The following is a 16,372-nucleotide window of genomic DNA, read 5'->3' on the forward strand; positions in this document are numbered from 1 at the left end:
AATACTCATCATTACAATGAGCAAGAGGATGAAAAGACACACACCAGCTACAAGAATCCCCCACACAAAGGAAAATAATAACTCACAAGGAAACTCTTCAGATTCCATGTGGAATCTGTCAGTTTAGAAGCCACAAGCAACGGTTTCCAGATGTGATGTCACAATATTAAAAACAGGATTAAGTCCAGTAGTCTGGAGGACTCCCAAATCCAGCACTATTTACTTTTTGAAAAATTGTCTTTAGGAGATGTCCTAATTTCTCCCCTTCCTTTGCAGTCAAGTCTAATCACTTGCAAAAATTAAACGACAAACAAAATATCAAGTGTTGCTGTTTTCTAAAGGGAGGGAATTAGAGATAAATAGTATGCAGGACAAAGACTGACAGAGAAAAGAGGATGGTGAAGAAAGAAAATTGGGATGGACTGCTCAGGAAAGTTCAAATTATAGTTTGATGATTGCCATATGTGTGTGACGATTTTCTACCACCAGATTTTTCTTCTGATTTATAAAAACCCATTGTTTCATTTCTTTAAAGTACTTATGCCCACTTTTCAATTAAAAATAGTAGAAAGGTTCTACTAAAAAGATTAAAAAGAAAAATCAAAATAATCAGATGTATAAAAGTGCTACCCCAGTATTAACCAACTGAATTTTTCACTGGTGTGAGCATGGCTTACTGAAGAGCGTAATATACACTTTTTAAAGTAGTTCAGAAAATCTGGTTGGTTTTCTACAGCCCGATTAGCAATTTGATCTAGTGTATCCTATTTGGGCCTCAAAGTGCTGCTGCAATTTCCTTGTGTTGGAATCCGTAGGGCTAGCTATTCCACAATGACTCATCTGGAAGGAATGAACCTCATTTATGCCCTGTTCATCTTCTATGTGTCACAAGTGAAACTCAAATCTCTGCTTGGTTTTAACTGGAATCTACTTGAACTGTCCGAACAGTATACAATATAAATTTTAAGGCCGGCAGAAGGTCTAAATCCCAACTACCATGTCAATTCCAGGCATGTCATTTGAATGTGCTAATTGATTCCCACCATTTCTTCTGTGCCTCAAACTACACTTTGATCTAGTTTTACCACACTCCACATCCCCTCCCCAACTTGTTTTTCTTTCTTCATCTGCAAACTCCTGACTCTCCTATACGGCATAAATTTTTTTTCCAGGCATGCTTTCCAAGAAGTTTTTCTAGGAAAAGCAGATTTTCTAGGAAAAGCCACATTGCTACCATAATAAATGCACAAAACAAAACCATAGGACTGTCGCATTCACATGATTTGCTTCTGAACTATGCAGAGGTATTTGGCTAGATGTTGCAGATCATCTTAGTTGCACCTAACATTTGAAAGAAAGGCAGGGGCTGTAGAGAACATAATGTTGATTCAAAGTGGATGTGACTCTCCCTCCCACTCTCTCTCATACACATATATTACACACCAGGATAGTCTGATGCTTTCTGGAATTTTTTGAGAGGAAGCTAGTGGGGTATTTCCCCCCCTCTTTTAGAGTTGATATTCTCTTTTCTCTGCTATTTTAGAGATAACACCACATGAATGGCATGTTTTCTATCTCAAAATAGCAGGAAGTTACTTCTGATTGTTGGTAATGGGGTCTGAAGGAAGCTCTGGTGATAGACAGACATCATATGGGGATTGACCATCCCTGAATAACAATAAAAAAACCAAGAAGCCTTTCATTACTCTGTGTAGGAACTTCAACAGCCTCTTGTTTATAATGTATTATTGTGTTTCTTGTGCACTGCAAACTTCCAAAGGGGTTTGGATTGCACCTTTAATTATTAGTCATAAATGTCAGCATAGAAAATAAGTGAGATTACAAGGAACACCCTTGTGCACCCAAAGTTTTAGAAGTAGGTAACAAATTGTTTGCACTGCCTGCATGTCAGGGATAGGCAATTAATTTTCCCAGGGGACCATATGAAAAATTTAAAAGTGGTGGAGGGCTGCCACTTTAGGTAGCTGCTAAATTACAAGGTTTATTTTTTTCCTATCCACAGGCCGCACTAGTCAGTTAACAAATACAAACGTGTATATGTATATGTATATATTCTGATAAAAATATTTAAAATCACTGTTTAAACTGACTGGGGCTGAATGAATGTAGAACAAAATGAAGCCTATCACACTGATATAGCTAAAAAGGATGGTCTTGAAACATTTTATAAAAGTGGAGGAGCACCGTCCTTCATATTTTGAAGAAAACCAGATGACCTCTTTCCCACTTCAATATTTTTCCTAAATACTTAGGTGCCTTTTTCATTTCCCACAAGATTGCAAAAAGATGCTAACTTGGGACAGTGTGGGGAATTTAAAGATGGCCCCTGCTGCTTGAGGCTCTTCTGTTGCCTATTGTCATAAGGTGACCAACTTTTTTACAATGAAAAGGAGGACAAATAAATTGAAAAAAATATATCGTAAATAAAAGAAATATTTTATTCATTGCAACAATAATACACTAAAATATGATATATGCATAATAAAAACATTTGCAACATTTTATATTGTAATTATGCTTACATGCCTGTTAATTATTATTTAAATGAGTACTTTTCCATTGAATTAATATTTTTTGTCAATGTATCATCTTCTAACAATATATTGGAAATATCTGAACAAGAAATATCCTTCATATTGAATTTTACAGCAAATGCTGCAGCTAGAGTATCAACATTCAATCTCGATTTCTCACTTGTCGAAAAATCATTGGCAATTGAAAAAAACTCTTTCAACTGCTGCATTAGTTCCAGAGCAGCACAACGTAAATTGAACAAGTATAAATAAATGTTCACATGGAATATGTTCATTTTTGAAATGGCTGAAAATATCCACCCATCTTTTATCAATTTCAACATGTTGATTTTCCCATTGTATTAATTTTTCAGAATTTAAATATACATTCAGTCTTCTAATTTCTTCAAAGAGACAATAGTTGTCTATTTTAATGTCTAGCATTTCTTTAGATAAAAATTCAACACAAGATTCAATATCTGTTCAATATACTTGCGATGAAGTAAAAAAAACACCATTAAAAACTGTTTAATAAAATATGTCACATAATGCGCAACAGATTAGCCTTCAAATATCGAAAAGGAGGACATGCAGGAGGACACTTTTCGAGGGAGGACAGAACTTACAAAAGAAGGACTGTCTCCCTAAAGGAGGACGGTTGGTCACCTTAATTGTCATCAACTCCGTGAGTGTCTGAAGAAAATCCACCTCCTGAGTCACCCTGTATCAATTCCTCTCTACTCTCTGAGGAGTCCTTGGTGCAACCAAGCTCAGAGAGCAGCAAGAACCCTTCATGTCAGCCCTGAGCTACAATTTTTCTCTTTTGTTAGTACCTCTACTCCAGCGGTGGGATTCACTTACCTTTCTTACCGATTCGCAAATCTGAGCACACACATCCCATTTGCGCATGCACACTGCCTTCTGCACAGGCGCAGTGCTCATGCATTACGTTGAGACGGGTGGAGCTTATCACAGCCGCCACTACCGGTTCGCCCGAACCAGAGGGAACCGGCTGAATACCACCTCTGCCCTACTCTCTCCTTAGGCTGTTGTTCCCTGACTTGTTCTTTCCTAACCGCTGACCATATGTCCTTTATGCATCACTCAAGAAGATGTCCTGAGAATAATATATTACAGGTTGGCACAGTGGTATTGCTCTGAAGAGCCATTAGATTGAAAGACTGGGGAGACTCCTGAAGAGCTTTCTGCCTCAGCAGCTGCAACTGCAGCAAGTTGGTTCTACTATTTATTCCACCTAATAATAACTTTAGCTAGCTGGTGAACTAACTCATTAGGGGATCATTCAACTATCAAAAGCACTTGAAAACTTGATGCCCTTAAAAAAAATTATTAGGTTCTTATATTTACTTGCTTACAGTTAGTCTTAGCAACTGCCTTGCTTAATGACTGTTCACTGTTATGACAGTGATAAAAAGACCCTTTGTGACCAATCCTCATATTTGTAACTTTTGCAGGTCTAAGGAAAGGAAAGCTGAAGTAAGATCATAGGCACAGGCACAGTTTCACTTAGTGATTGCATTGCTTAATGACCAAGTTGCCAATCCCAATTGGGATCACTAAGTGGGGGCTACGTGCTCTCAAAGTTACAATTGAGTATTTTTAATTGCCTCTGTGTCTTGCCATTTCAGACAGAGACCGGAAATGAAGTAGATCTACTTTTTCTTGATATAACTGAGTGGTAGTGACATTGCCAAAAAGACAGAGCAGCCTACTCATTCTTCTCTTTAGTCTGGATTATTGCACTAAAAAAGTAAAGCTATATCTGATGACATATAACATATGTTGGAGGTTTTTTTAAAAAAAAAAACCTGCCAGATGGTATATAGTAATGTGCCATTTAAAAAAACACTTTGATATTATCCAAATTCATTCTACTATCTATGTTAATTATATTTTGACACTACCTCTAGCCTTTCTAGACTCAGAATTGAGATAGCAAATCAGATATAAATGATATAAATGAGAAAAAAATAGTGAAATATAAAGTGCAGGATGGGACAAATACTGTATGTGTTTCTTAGTCTTTCTTTTACTTACTTGTTCTATTATGGTAATTTTGTAGATGCTACATTCTCCAGATAACTGCTTCCTAACATCAAAATTTTAGGCACAACCTCTGTGCTTCAAAATTCACAGACAAAATTTCCTAAGAGTGTGGCCAGTTACTTCTACATCCAAGCAAGCAATTTCAGACCTTCAGATTTGCAATGCAATGACACATGACAAAATAATGGCAAGATGGAGTGTAGCAGGGGTGGGTTCCTGCCACTTCTAACCTCTTCTATAGAAGAGGTTGCACAAATATACAGTGCCATTTAGAACCGGTTCCAGCCCCGTCCCCCCACCCATCTGCACATCATCAAGATGAAGAGCGAGAGGAGGAATTCTGGGAGTTGAAGTCCACAAGTCTTAAAGCTGCCAAGTTTGAACACCCCTGGGTTTTTTTCTAAAGAGTTAGGGGTGCAAGGGTCTTGTAATTTGACAGCTTTAAGACTTGCATGCTTCAAATGCCAGAGTTTCTGAGGCAACATTTTGGTTGCTAAGCAAGAGCATTGTTAAGTGAGTTTCACCACATTTTACAAGTTGGCCACGCCCACCCAGTCACATGATTGCCAAGCCACTCTCACTCAGTCACATGGCTGGCAAGCCACTCCCACCTGGTCACATGGTCAGCAAGCCACTCCCACAAAGCAGGCCACACCTACAGAAGAGGTTCTAAAAAAAATTTGAAACCCACCACTGGACTGTAGGGAGATAATAGAATCTGCTAAGGCAAGGCAAATGGAAGCCACATCAAAATATAAAACAAGACAGTTATCTATTGCAATAGATAGTGAATTGTTTCCAGCAACAGCAATTTAAATCTCTTATTTTCAATACACACACACACACACACAGAGAGCAAGAAGGACTAAATAAGAAATTAAAATGTAATTTAAACTAATTAATTTAAAGCAAATCTCAAAAATCTGAACATCTGCAAGAAAAAATATTACAGTGCCTTCAGTTTACCAGATAGTGTCTTTTGATAATTCAGAAGTCAACTCTCATTGGTCAATATGGACTATATTACCCTTCCTATAGAATGTAGTTAATCTTCTCCAATCTGGTCCCTTTGAGATAGTTACAAATCATACTTTTGTGGCTACATATTAAGAGGAAATGAAAATGTTGGAGGCGCTTCCTTGTAGTGTTTCTCAAACTTGACAACTTTAAAATATGCGGATTTCAACTCCCAAAATTCTCTAACCAGCCATTAAATCCACACTTCATAAACTTACCAAGTTTAAGAGACATTGCTTTAGTGCATTTAGGTTAAAAACACTTGCAATGGTGAATTTGAATGAAATTCATGGTTTAGACTTACTTAGGCTGTGTTGTACAGCACATTGGGCAACCATTGTTCTCCAGCAATTTTGATGGAAGGAAGATCATAAGTACTTCACGAACTCTCTACCCAAGGGAGTTTTCCCTCCTTGGTGTATTACACAAACCAACAAATCTTTACTGGCTACTTGCTGCATGATGGACAAGAGAAAGAAAAGTTCCAGAGGATGTGGGGGAAATACGGTTTCAGGAAGAGAAGAAAATCATGACTTGAGCCTTTAGTTATTTTTTGCTTTTAAGCTGCTGCTGCTTCTTCCTCTTCCTCTTCTTCTTCCCCTCTTCCTCCTCCTCTTCCTCCTCCCTTGTGTATTCCCACAAGTGCAGGGTCCATTTTTTGGATCATTGAGTGCTACCTTGCACAGTCAGCTGCATCTCCAGGGTGCAGGCCGTTGGCTTGCATATCTTTATTGATGGTGTCTTGCCATCTCAGTTTTGGGTGCCCATGAAGTCGCTGGCCATTGACTTCTACTTGGCAGGCAGTCTTGGCAATGTTGGAAGGTGCTGCTCACAGGACTTGTCCGTATCAGCAGAGCTGTCTTTCTCTCATCTTCTCTATTATTGGTGCCACATTTGCCACATATAATTGTGATGTGGTGATCAAACTAGTTATTCCTGAAGGAATAGTGTTACAGTGAAAAAAGAAGGGCTACTCATGAAATATAGCTTCATGTCTCAAAAAATATATATCTCACCCTCCTCCTACTAAGTGGAAATAAAGCATTGTAAGGCGATAGAAAAACTAAGTCATCTTGAATACTGTGTTTCCCCAAAAATACGACCTGTCCTGAAACTAATACCTTGCCACATTTTTCATGTGGGCAAAAATATAAGCCGACCTCTGAAAATAAGCCCCCTGGACAACACCCCCCCCCCCAGCCAGGCAGAGCACCACTCATCGACCTAGCGGTATCCCGAAGGTGGCAAGCTGCGGGAGTCAGGGGGGAGAAAGGCGCTCACGTTGCTTGCTGTCTTCGGGATACCGGTAGGTTAGGGAATGGCATTCTACCTGGCCAGAGGGGGGAGTTGCCGTGTGGCTGCTCCCTTGCAACTGGCTCCCGAAGAGCCGGACACAGCCTCAGGGGTGAAGCAGCCATGAGGTGACCACGCTCATGAGTAGCCGCCTGGCAACCCCCTCTCCAGCTGGGCAGAGCGCCATTCACTGACCCAGCTGGGCAGAGCTCCATGCACTGATCTAGTGGGTATCCCTAAGGCGCCAAGGCACGTGGTGCTCTGCCCGCCCCCCAGCTCCCGCGGTTTGGCACATTAGGGATAATCACTAGATCCGTGCATGGAACTCTGCCCGGCTGGAAAGGGTGGTTGCGCAAGTGCCTGTTCTGCCCCCATCTCGCATGCCTCCCAGCCTCACCATGATCTGGCCCAGCTCTCCCTGCAGGGCCAGGGCACCGCCACCGCTGTGGCACTCCAAGCATAACTTCTTCTCTGGCTTCCAAACTCCAAAACTCGGGTGCCGAGTCTTCCAGCATCAGCCACTCTAGGAGTGCGTTCTATGGTTGTGTGCTGGCTGCTGGAAGGCACTCTGTCTGGAAGACTCTCTGTCCAGCAGCCGGCCCACAACAATAGAGTGCACTCCTAGAGAGGCCGCTGCTGGAAGACTTGGCAGCCGAGTTTTGGAGTTTGGAAGCTGGAGAAGAAGTTATGCTCGGAGTGCGGCGGCGGCGGCCTGGCCCTGCAGGAACAGCTGGCCCAGGACATGGTGAGGCTGGGAGGCATGTTTGCTGGGGGCGGAATAGGTGCTCACGCAACCCCCTTCTCCAGCTGGGCAGAGTTCCATGCACTGATCAAGGGGGTAACCCTAATGTGCCAAGCCGCGGGAGCTGGGGAGCGGGCAGAGCACCACGTGCCTTGGTGCCTTAGGGATACCCCCTAGGTCAGTGAATGGCACTCTGCCCAGCTGGACAGGGGGTTTGCCAGGCGGTTGCTCGTGAGCATGTTCACCTCATGGCTGCTTCGGCCCTGAGGCTGTGCCCGGCTCTTCGGGAGCCAGTTCGCAAGGGAGCAACTGCCCAGCAACCCCAAAACAATAAGCCCTCCTCCTATAATAAGCCCAAGGCCATATTACATGGGGCAAAAGAAAATAAGACCCTGTCTTATTTTCGGGGAAACACGGTATGTAATTCTGAGACCAAAGGCATTCTAAACCTGGATCTTGAGCTCCATTGAAGAATTTGGAATCTAATTATTACAATTTCAAGAATGTGAATAATAAACACTGTTAGATAGTTACTATACTGAAGAAGTATTGTGCTCATCACTGTTCCTAAGTCTAGGCATGCCAACCTATCCATCAGTTTCAGGGATAAACTGAGCACAGGGTGCTTTGGAAGACAATTCTAGGACAGGAAAGAAGGCAGGGAGAACTTTGGCTTCTTTCTATCAGATGCTGTTTTTAATCCCTCCTTTGCAACTTTCAAGCTACTGTACATAACCAAAGAGAGAAGGGCCTGGGAGAAAAAATATGATCTGGTTCCGATAAATTCATCTTTCAAGAACCATTAAAGTTGGTTTATTTCTTCTTCTCCAGAACCACCCCTCCCCGAGTTATAGATTATCTTACAAGATATAACTATTATATTACAATATTATAATTTTATATTATATCATTTTCATACAACATGGTTAGTCACAGGTTAGGAGGGTTTTTTCTTTAAAAAATCTAAATAAATAATATATTTAATTCTAGAAATATCTTTTGTTGCAAATTGCTACCAAAGTGGAATCATAAGAAGCTCATTAGAAGTGAAGAGATTTTGTTATGCTTTTTCAATTCTTTAATTTACAGTAGCAGGCAAGGATGCCAGACTTCAGAACCTTGTCGGATTCAAATGTTTTGTTCATTCTTTTTATTCCTTTTTAGACAAATATTCCAAGAATACTATCTTTAATTAGATACAGTTCATGTAGTACAAACCTCCTCCCACAGGACAAGATCTTCTCAGATGTGGTTGCTATGAAATCCTGCTTAGATACCACAATCTTATTTTTGCACAGGTATTTATTGAGAAATGTTTTAATTCAATGAAAGCACCATAGTACAATGTTTTTTAAAACATCTCTATGCCTCATCAATCATCAGTAAGTGTCATCATCTGCATGAATTTTTCCCCAAAACCAATGGGAATTGCCTCCATGGTGAAGATCTGAGAGCAATTAAATCCTCTCAATGCTACATGCAGGTGAGAAGCACAGGATCTTTTTGTTACCAAGAAACTGCTGAAGGAAGCAAGCATCGCTCTAATTTAAAGCAGTTGTTCTCCTGCTGTACCTTAATTCTACATTTGGCACTTAAATTTGTAAAATAACAATACAAATACTATGTATGCAACACTTGACTATATGCAAAATTATTAATTTTTGCATATATTATTACATTAAAGGTTATAACTTTATCATAGTAATATATAACACTATACAATATTTATATATTTTATGTGTATATATAGTATATACCAGTGTTGGCAAACCTTTTTTGACTTATGTGCCAAAAGAGGGGGGAACACAGGGGGGTCGTGTGCAGGCGTGTCAAACCCATAATACAATGCGTGGCCCCCGCAGCGTGCATGTGTGCATGACAGGCGCAACCCCCCATTTTTTGCATTCTTTTTTCACCCTCCTCAGGCTCCAGAGGCTTTAGAGGAGACTAGGGAGGGCGAAAATAGCCTCACCCTCCCCAGAGGCCTTCCAGAGGCTTCAGGAGCTTACCTGAAGCCTCTGGAGCACAAAAAAACCAGCCCTAATGACTTCCGGTTTACTCCTAGGGTCGTTTTTCGTCCTCTGGAACCTTCAGGGAAGCCTCCAGAAGGTCCCTGAAGGCTCCGGAGGAGGGAAAATGATCCTACGAGCAAGCAGGGCTTAAACCAAGCTCCTGAAGCCTCCGGACGGTCTCCGGTGGGGGGAGGCTTCTTTCGCCCTCCCCAAGCTCCTATAAAGTCTCTGGAGCCTGGGGAAGGTGAAAAATGGCCTCAAAAAAAAGGCTAAAGTCAGCTGGCCAGCGCACGCATGCATGCTGGCCAGCTGACAGGGCAATGCCTCGTGTGCCTTGACAAATGCCTCGGGCAATGCCTGACAAATGACAGAGCAATGCCTCGTGTGCCACAGGTTCGCCATCCCGGGTACATTCTCTCTGTGTGTATATACTATATACTACGGTATAATATATAGTATAGTATAGTATTATACCAAAGGCTCTGAAGTTAAAATGTTTCACAAATCAAATAATGTACAGATTTTTCACATTTAATTTTCATTGAATTAATGCATTTATTTATTTAAATATTCTTATTTATTTTTCACATTTATGAACCACCCATGTGCCTCAGAAAGATTTCAGATATTTTTAATGTATCTTGATTATCTTGATGTTATAATGACCAAGTTATATTTATATTCATGCAAATTGCTATGCTTGCTCTTGTCCACATATAGCAGGGGTGTCCAAACTTGGGAACTTTAAGACTTGTGGACTTCAACTCCCAGAATTCCCCAGCCAGCATGGCTGGCTGGGGAATTCTGGGAGTTGAAGTCCACAAGTCTTAAAGTTCCCAAGTTTGGACACCCCTGACATATAGTATAACTATGTACTCTTACTTGATGCCTTCTTTTGAGCCACTGGGCTATAATTCCCACGATGCTCATAAAGTATAACCATGCAAGTTCTATCTCCAAGAATAAGATGTATTTGGAGAGCATTAGTTGATAATTTGTATCTATATTTATATATAATCAGTAGATAAAACTACAGCCTGGAACCAAAAATCTATTTGATTACGAGAAGGTTCAGACAGTTTTTATTTTCTTGGGCTCCAAGATCACTGCAGACAGCAACTGCAGACAGCAACTGCAGTCATGAAATTAAAAGATGCTTGCACCTTTGGAGGAAAGCTATACTTGCATGCACAGAAGGTCGCCCATTATATCAGCCGCCGCTACTGGTTTGCCTGAACCAGAGACAATCGGCTGGATACCATCTCTGTAGTACACCTATTTTAAATGTTTAAGAAGAGCCAAATTAAGTATAGGATTACAAATATCCAAACTGATACCCTCTAGATGAATTACATTATTTATTGTACTTTTAAATTTTCCAGCAAACTTTCCAAAAGTTTTAATACAACTATACACCACTTCTAGTATCTGACAGGATACAGTTTGAGTATCAATCAATTGCGCCATCTAAAACAGTAATTTAATGCTGATATATTGTAATAAACTGGTCATATGTTTTCTTTCCCCCTTTTTTTTCTTCCTGGATTTTTCATTATTTTGCCTGACTGAAGAGTTCTTAGAAATCTGAATCTAGCATTAAAAAATACTACGGTGTTTCTTTTATACTACATTTGTTTTTCCTTGATTAATATGGTAGTTTGTCTGTAATTCAGGAAATATCAAATTTAGCTATTAAACAGAGATACTAAACGGGACAAGAAAAAATTCTTATCACCTATGTTGAGTTTATAATCTCTGAGCACCTACAGTATATCACAGAAGTGAGTACACTCCCTCACATTTTGTAAATATTTAAGTATTTGTTGCCAGCAGTTTAGACATTAATGGCTGTGTGTTACATTATTTTGAGGGGACAGCACATTCACACTGCTATACAAGCTGTATACTCACTACTTTACATTACAACCAAGTGTCATTTCTTTAGTAGCTCCTGATAACCAATTTATATTGATTCTTTTTATTTACCACAATTTCCTAAATAATACTCAGCTTTTTATAAATATTGCCTTGCTGACCTAGAATGAGAGCTCACCAGGAACTCCTAGGTCTATAGGAGTTTAAAACACAGACACACACATACGCAGAAACACAAAAGCAATGGTCTGCTACTTCAGCACTGCTATCAAAAAGACTTTACAATCAAGTTCATGAAATTGCCAAGCTGGACTCAAAGAAGGCTTTACTTTAATACTGTCTCTGAATCTGTTCCTGATAAGATTCAATTTGCATATATGTAGATCAGTGTTTCTCAACCTTGGCAACTTGAAGATGTCCGGACTTCAACTCCCAGAATTCCCCAGCCAGCGAATGCTGGCTGGGGAATTCTGGGAGTTGAAGTCTGGACATCTTCAAGTTGGCAAGATTGAGAAACACTGATGTAGATTATGCCCATGTTCCACCTCATTATGTGAACTGATGCAGGCATGACATAAATAGCAGTCTCAGTATGGATTTGGGTTTTATTTTGGTTTTAACCTCCTGGGCAGGACAGCTACTTTTGCTTTTAATTACTTCACATATTTTTCACAAGAAATGGTTCAAGCCTCCAATATTATTATATTTCTTTTTTTTTTTTCCCTTAAGATAAAATTTGTCATCCTGACAATTTGGACCGACAATTTGCATTTGCTTTGCCCTCAGTGAGCACTAGATGGCACTCGGTTTTCATCTTTCCCACATCCAGTGGTTCATGGGAACAATTGCAACGCCAACCCCGGCTACTATTGGTTCCTGCTCTGCTTGCCTATTAAAGAACCGGATCCCAGCCTGTCAGCTGGACAATTATGTTCCATATGATATCCCAAGGGGAAAAAAATGGTCCATATTCCAAAGAAAAGCAATTGATCCCAGACATACTCTGATATATGAATTCTGATTGGGTGCATTCCTGATGATTCTGTGATATGAAATAAGGGCTTGAGGGAACAAATCACTGATCTTCATTTTATTTGCCAGTTCTGGGCATATCTCTGCATGGTTGTGGTTACCTACAACTGAGAAGAACAGAAAAAGACCAATCAGTTGTTTTATTTAACTTGGATAATGAGAGACCCACTGGGTCGCAGAACCCGCAGCAACCCAGGCCTGCCATGCTCCCGAACCGGTTCCCTTGCCACCACTGAGCTGCCACCATTTTGGTTTTTAGGGACTGAACGTGCGCAGTTCACTGTAGATTGCTGTGCACATGCACGGAGATCAATTTACATTGAACAGTGCACACGTACACAGCACAGGTCTGGCGCGTGTCTGGCACACAGGCGGGTTGCGAACCGGTAGTAAAACCGGCAGCAACCCACCCCTGACATCGTCATATGTAGCAACAACAGTAGCAGAGAAATAAGGGCAACACATGAAAATTTGCTGAACAGATTCTAATATTTATACCAAGATGAATGGTCAAATATAGTGCACTTACACAATACAATGCACAACATAGTGTTGTCAATATGTCTGAAATTCCAGCTTATGTGATTTATAATAAAGACATACATGCTTGACTCATACCACACTCAAAACTGTAATGAATGCATGCACAGACATGAGCACCATGCCAAGGGGAATACTGATTTTTCTTTCAATGCAAAGCATGAATGCCTAACCCTTAACTGAGATCACGACTGTGTTGAAAGGGGATTATTGCCTAAATGTGCTCCCTCATTTATATATCGTCTAATAGCATCTGCACCACATACTTAGTAAGTGCATAACTGCGATCATACTTAGATTCATGATGCTTTGAATGAATTACATATTATCATGTACTCTTGAATGGACAGTCCTCTTTCTTTATGGCTATTATACTAAATACACTTTTTTATATGCTTATGTGCATACAAAATTCAGTGAGAAGTGAATTTTAAAAAATTAAGAAAATAACACCATGTTTATCCAATGTAATATTTCTTACCCTTCCCCAAAGTCCATACATCTTAAAGTTGCCAGTGTTGAGAAACATGTCAGATCTAATGCCTGAAATTCAGAAGAGGGAGATCTCCATTGAAGACAGCTGTGTAAAATGACCACCTCACTTAGAAAAGGCAGCAATTAAATAACGTCTTCAGCTTTGCATAAACGCAAATGCAAAAATCCCAACGATGTTGGGATTGCAGCTGCCAGAATTCCCTGGCTAATTTTAATTGTTTACTATTGATTGATTTGCTGAATTACATCACTGCAATATTGTTTACATTCAAATATTAGAAGCTTTTTAACAAAATGAAAAGTGAGTCATATTTTAAATTAATAGCAACAGCATTCAACTACTGTCCTAATAGAAAAGACCAGCACTCTGTTGTCCATCCATATATCTTCCACAGACAAGGATAGTTTTTTTTTAAAGGATTCATTAATCAGGGGTGTCATACTGGTGGCCCGCAGGCTGGATGGGTCACCTGCAAGCCACGCCCATCCCAGCTCCATGAAGGGAAAAAACATTGCAAAATGTCACGTGACTGTAACATCACGTCATGAGGTTGACACCCATGCATTACATAAACATTTAATGGATATTAATTTAACTCAGGTACTTTGGCAATTGGTCAAGCAATTTTAAAACTAATGAGTTATGCAACAAATATCGTATTCCAGTAATTTAGCTGAGGTATTTCACATAACATTCAAAGTGAGAGAAAGAAGGAAAGTATCTCCTCATTTGGAGTGGATAGAATAGAATAGAGCTGGAAGGGACCTTGGAGGTCTTCTAGTCCAGCCCGCTGCTCAGGCAGGAGACCCTATCTCAGACAAGTAACTATCCAGTCTCTTCTTCGAAGCCTCCAGTGATGGAGCATCCACAATTTCTGGTGGCAGCTTCTGTTCCACTGGTTCATTGTGTAAATACTCTATGTGTCTACTGAGCATATAACTATCCCTTTGGAAGCACCCAGTTAGAAGGTGTTTGTGTTGGTTTACAACTTTTCTCATCCAATCCAGCATGCTGACAACTGTAGTGAAGCACATTAGAAAAACTGGAAGATTGAAGGAAGTTGGAAAAATAACTAGAACTTGCATTACTTTTCTTGTAAACAAACACTTCCTAATGTCCCTTGCTGAAATTTTTCTGACATGGTTGTATTTGTTTTTGTAAACGTTTCAGGGGGCAGGAGACCCAGAGGAAAAAAGCAGGTAACAGATCCTCCATGACTCTTTCTAATCTTCAGGGAAGAAATAAAAGCATGGTTTATTTCCAACCGAAATATTTATTCACAGAGCTTACTGTTGACAACCATCATTTAACACAAGTTTAACTTTTCATGTATTGTAACCACTTTTTAAATCAGATAGGTCATGATTAGTACAAGCTTGAGTAGGGTGAAATTTGATTTTTGTACAATTCATAAATTGAGAGCAGATCCCATTCAATGTAAGCCAGAATTGAGTTACTATGAGTCTAGCACACATGTGGCTAAGGCTAGCACATGTGTTAGCAGTGTCTGTTGGGGTTTCAGACACTAATCATCATTTGCACAAAATGGAGTAAAGGAACAGTTCAAAAGAGAAGAGATTAATTTTGAAGAATTACAGCGGAATGCAGGAAACAAGAAGTATGCTCTGGAAATGGGTTATCCCCTTTTAACGTTATATCCTATTTCCTTTATTTATTTAAATTTGTCAACAAGTGCAAGGAAACAAGTAGGAAAAACACATGAAAAAAATGGCACAAATACAATGGATAAAAATAAACAAAACATAGCCATAAATACATAAAAAGAGTACATATAATCATTAATAAACATATAAAGTTCTAGGTTTAAATTTTTATTTGCCTATTGATTAGCTGGAACCAATCACCTTGTTTTCCACAGAAATATTTTGGATAACTAGATAGCTACCTTGCTAGTTAGATGCCTACTTGTAGTCTTGACTATATATTGCTTCAAAGTCCAAAGGCTGGAAAAATGGGATAAATCCTGCTCCAAATCCACCCATCCTAAGAGCCGCACAGAGGCATTGTTAATCCATGTAAAGCGTGCACACTTCTAGTAGAATATGGCACTCTACTTAACCCCACTAGGTGTCTCTGTAGGAGACATTAGAATTGTTCACGACATGCAGAATTACTCAGGCTGAATTGTCGGCAGAAAGAAAGCTGGTCAGATGTTCCTAGGCACTGGAATCACCACTTCTAAACAGGCATTTGCACTCTGCTTCTCCTTCACTCCAACCACAATGCTGTGCTGCATTCTCAGTGCTTAAACTAGCCCCTAAACTGAGCAAAAAAAGCACAAAATATATCTTTTAAATGTAACCTTATAAAATCATTATGAATGAAGATTATTTTTAAAAGCTTATCTCTCTCTCTCACTTCCAATGGATGGGTTCCTTCAGTTTGCCTTTTGGACTCTTATCTTCAGAAGAAGTTGGCTGTATTAACTAAAATGATGTAGATTTTTACATTTATACTTCCTCCATTGCCAGTTTTAAAATAACTCACAATCTCTTTTCAAATCTCCTTAATTTTATCAAAAATCTACCTGAAAGTCAAATGATTTGTGTTTATATAAAAGATTCTACAGGAAGTTGCTTGCATGAGCAAGCCTTGAAATGCTCCATATTCCAGCCTTATGTTAAATAATTAGAGCCCTCAAAGTGAGGCTTATTATTCCCCTGCATAGAATAGGAATGCCACCCAAGATGTGAGGATAACATTCCTGAAATGAACCGTGCCAACCCGTTTGTTGTTGCTATTT

Source organism: Natrix helvetica (assembly GCF_964273705.1).
Source record: "Natrix helvetica genome assembly, chromosome: 5".
Taxonomy (NCBI): Eukaryota; Metazoa; Chordata; class Lepidosauria; order Squamata; family Natricidae; genus Natrix; species Natrix helvetica.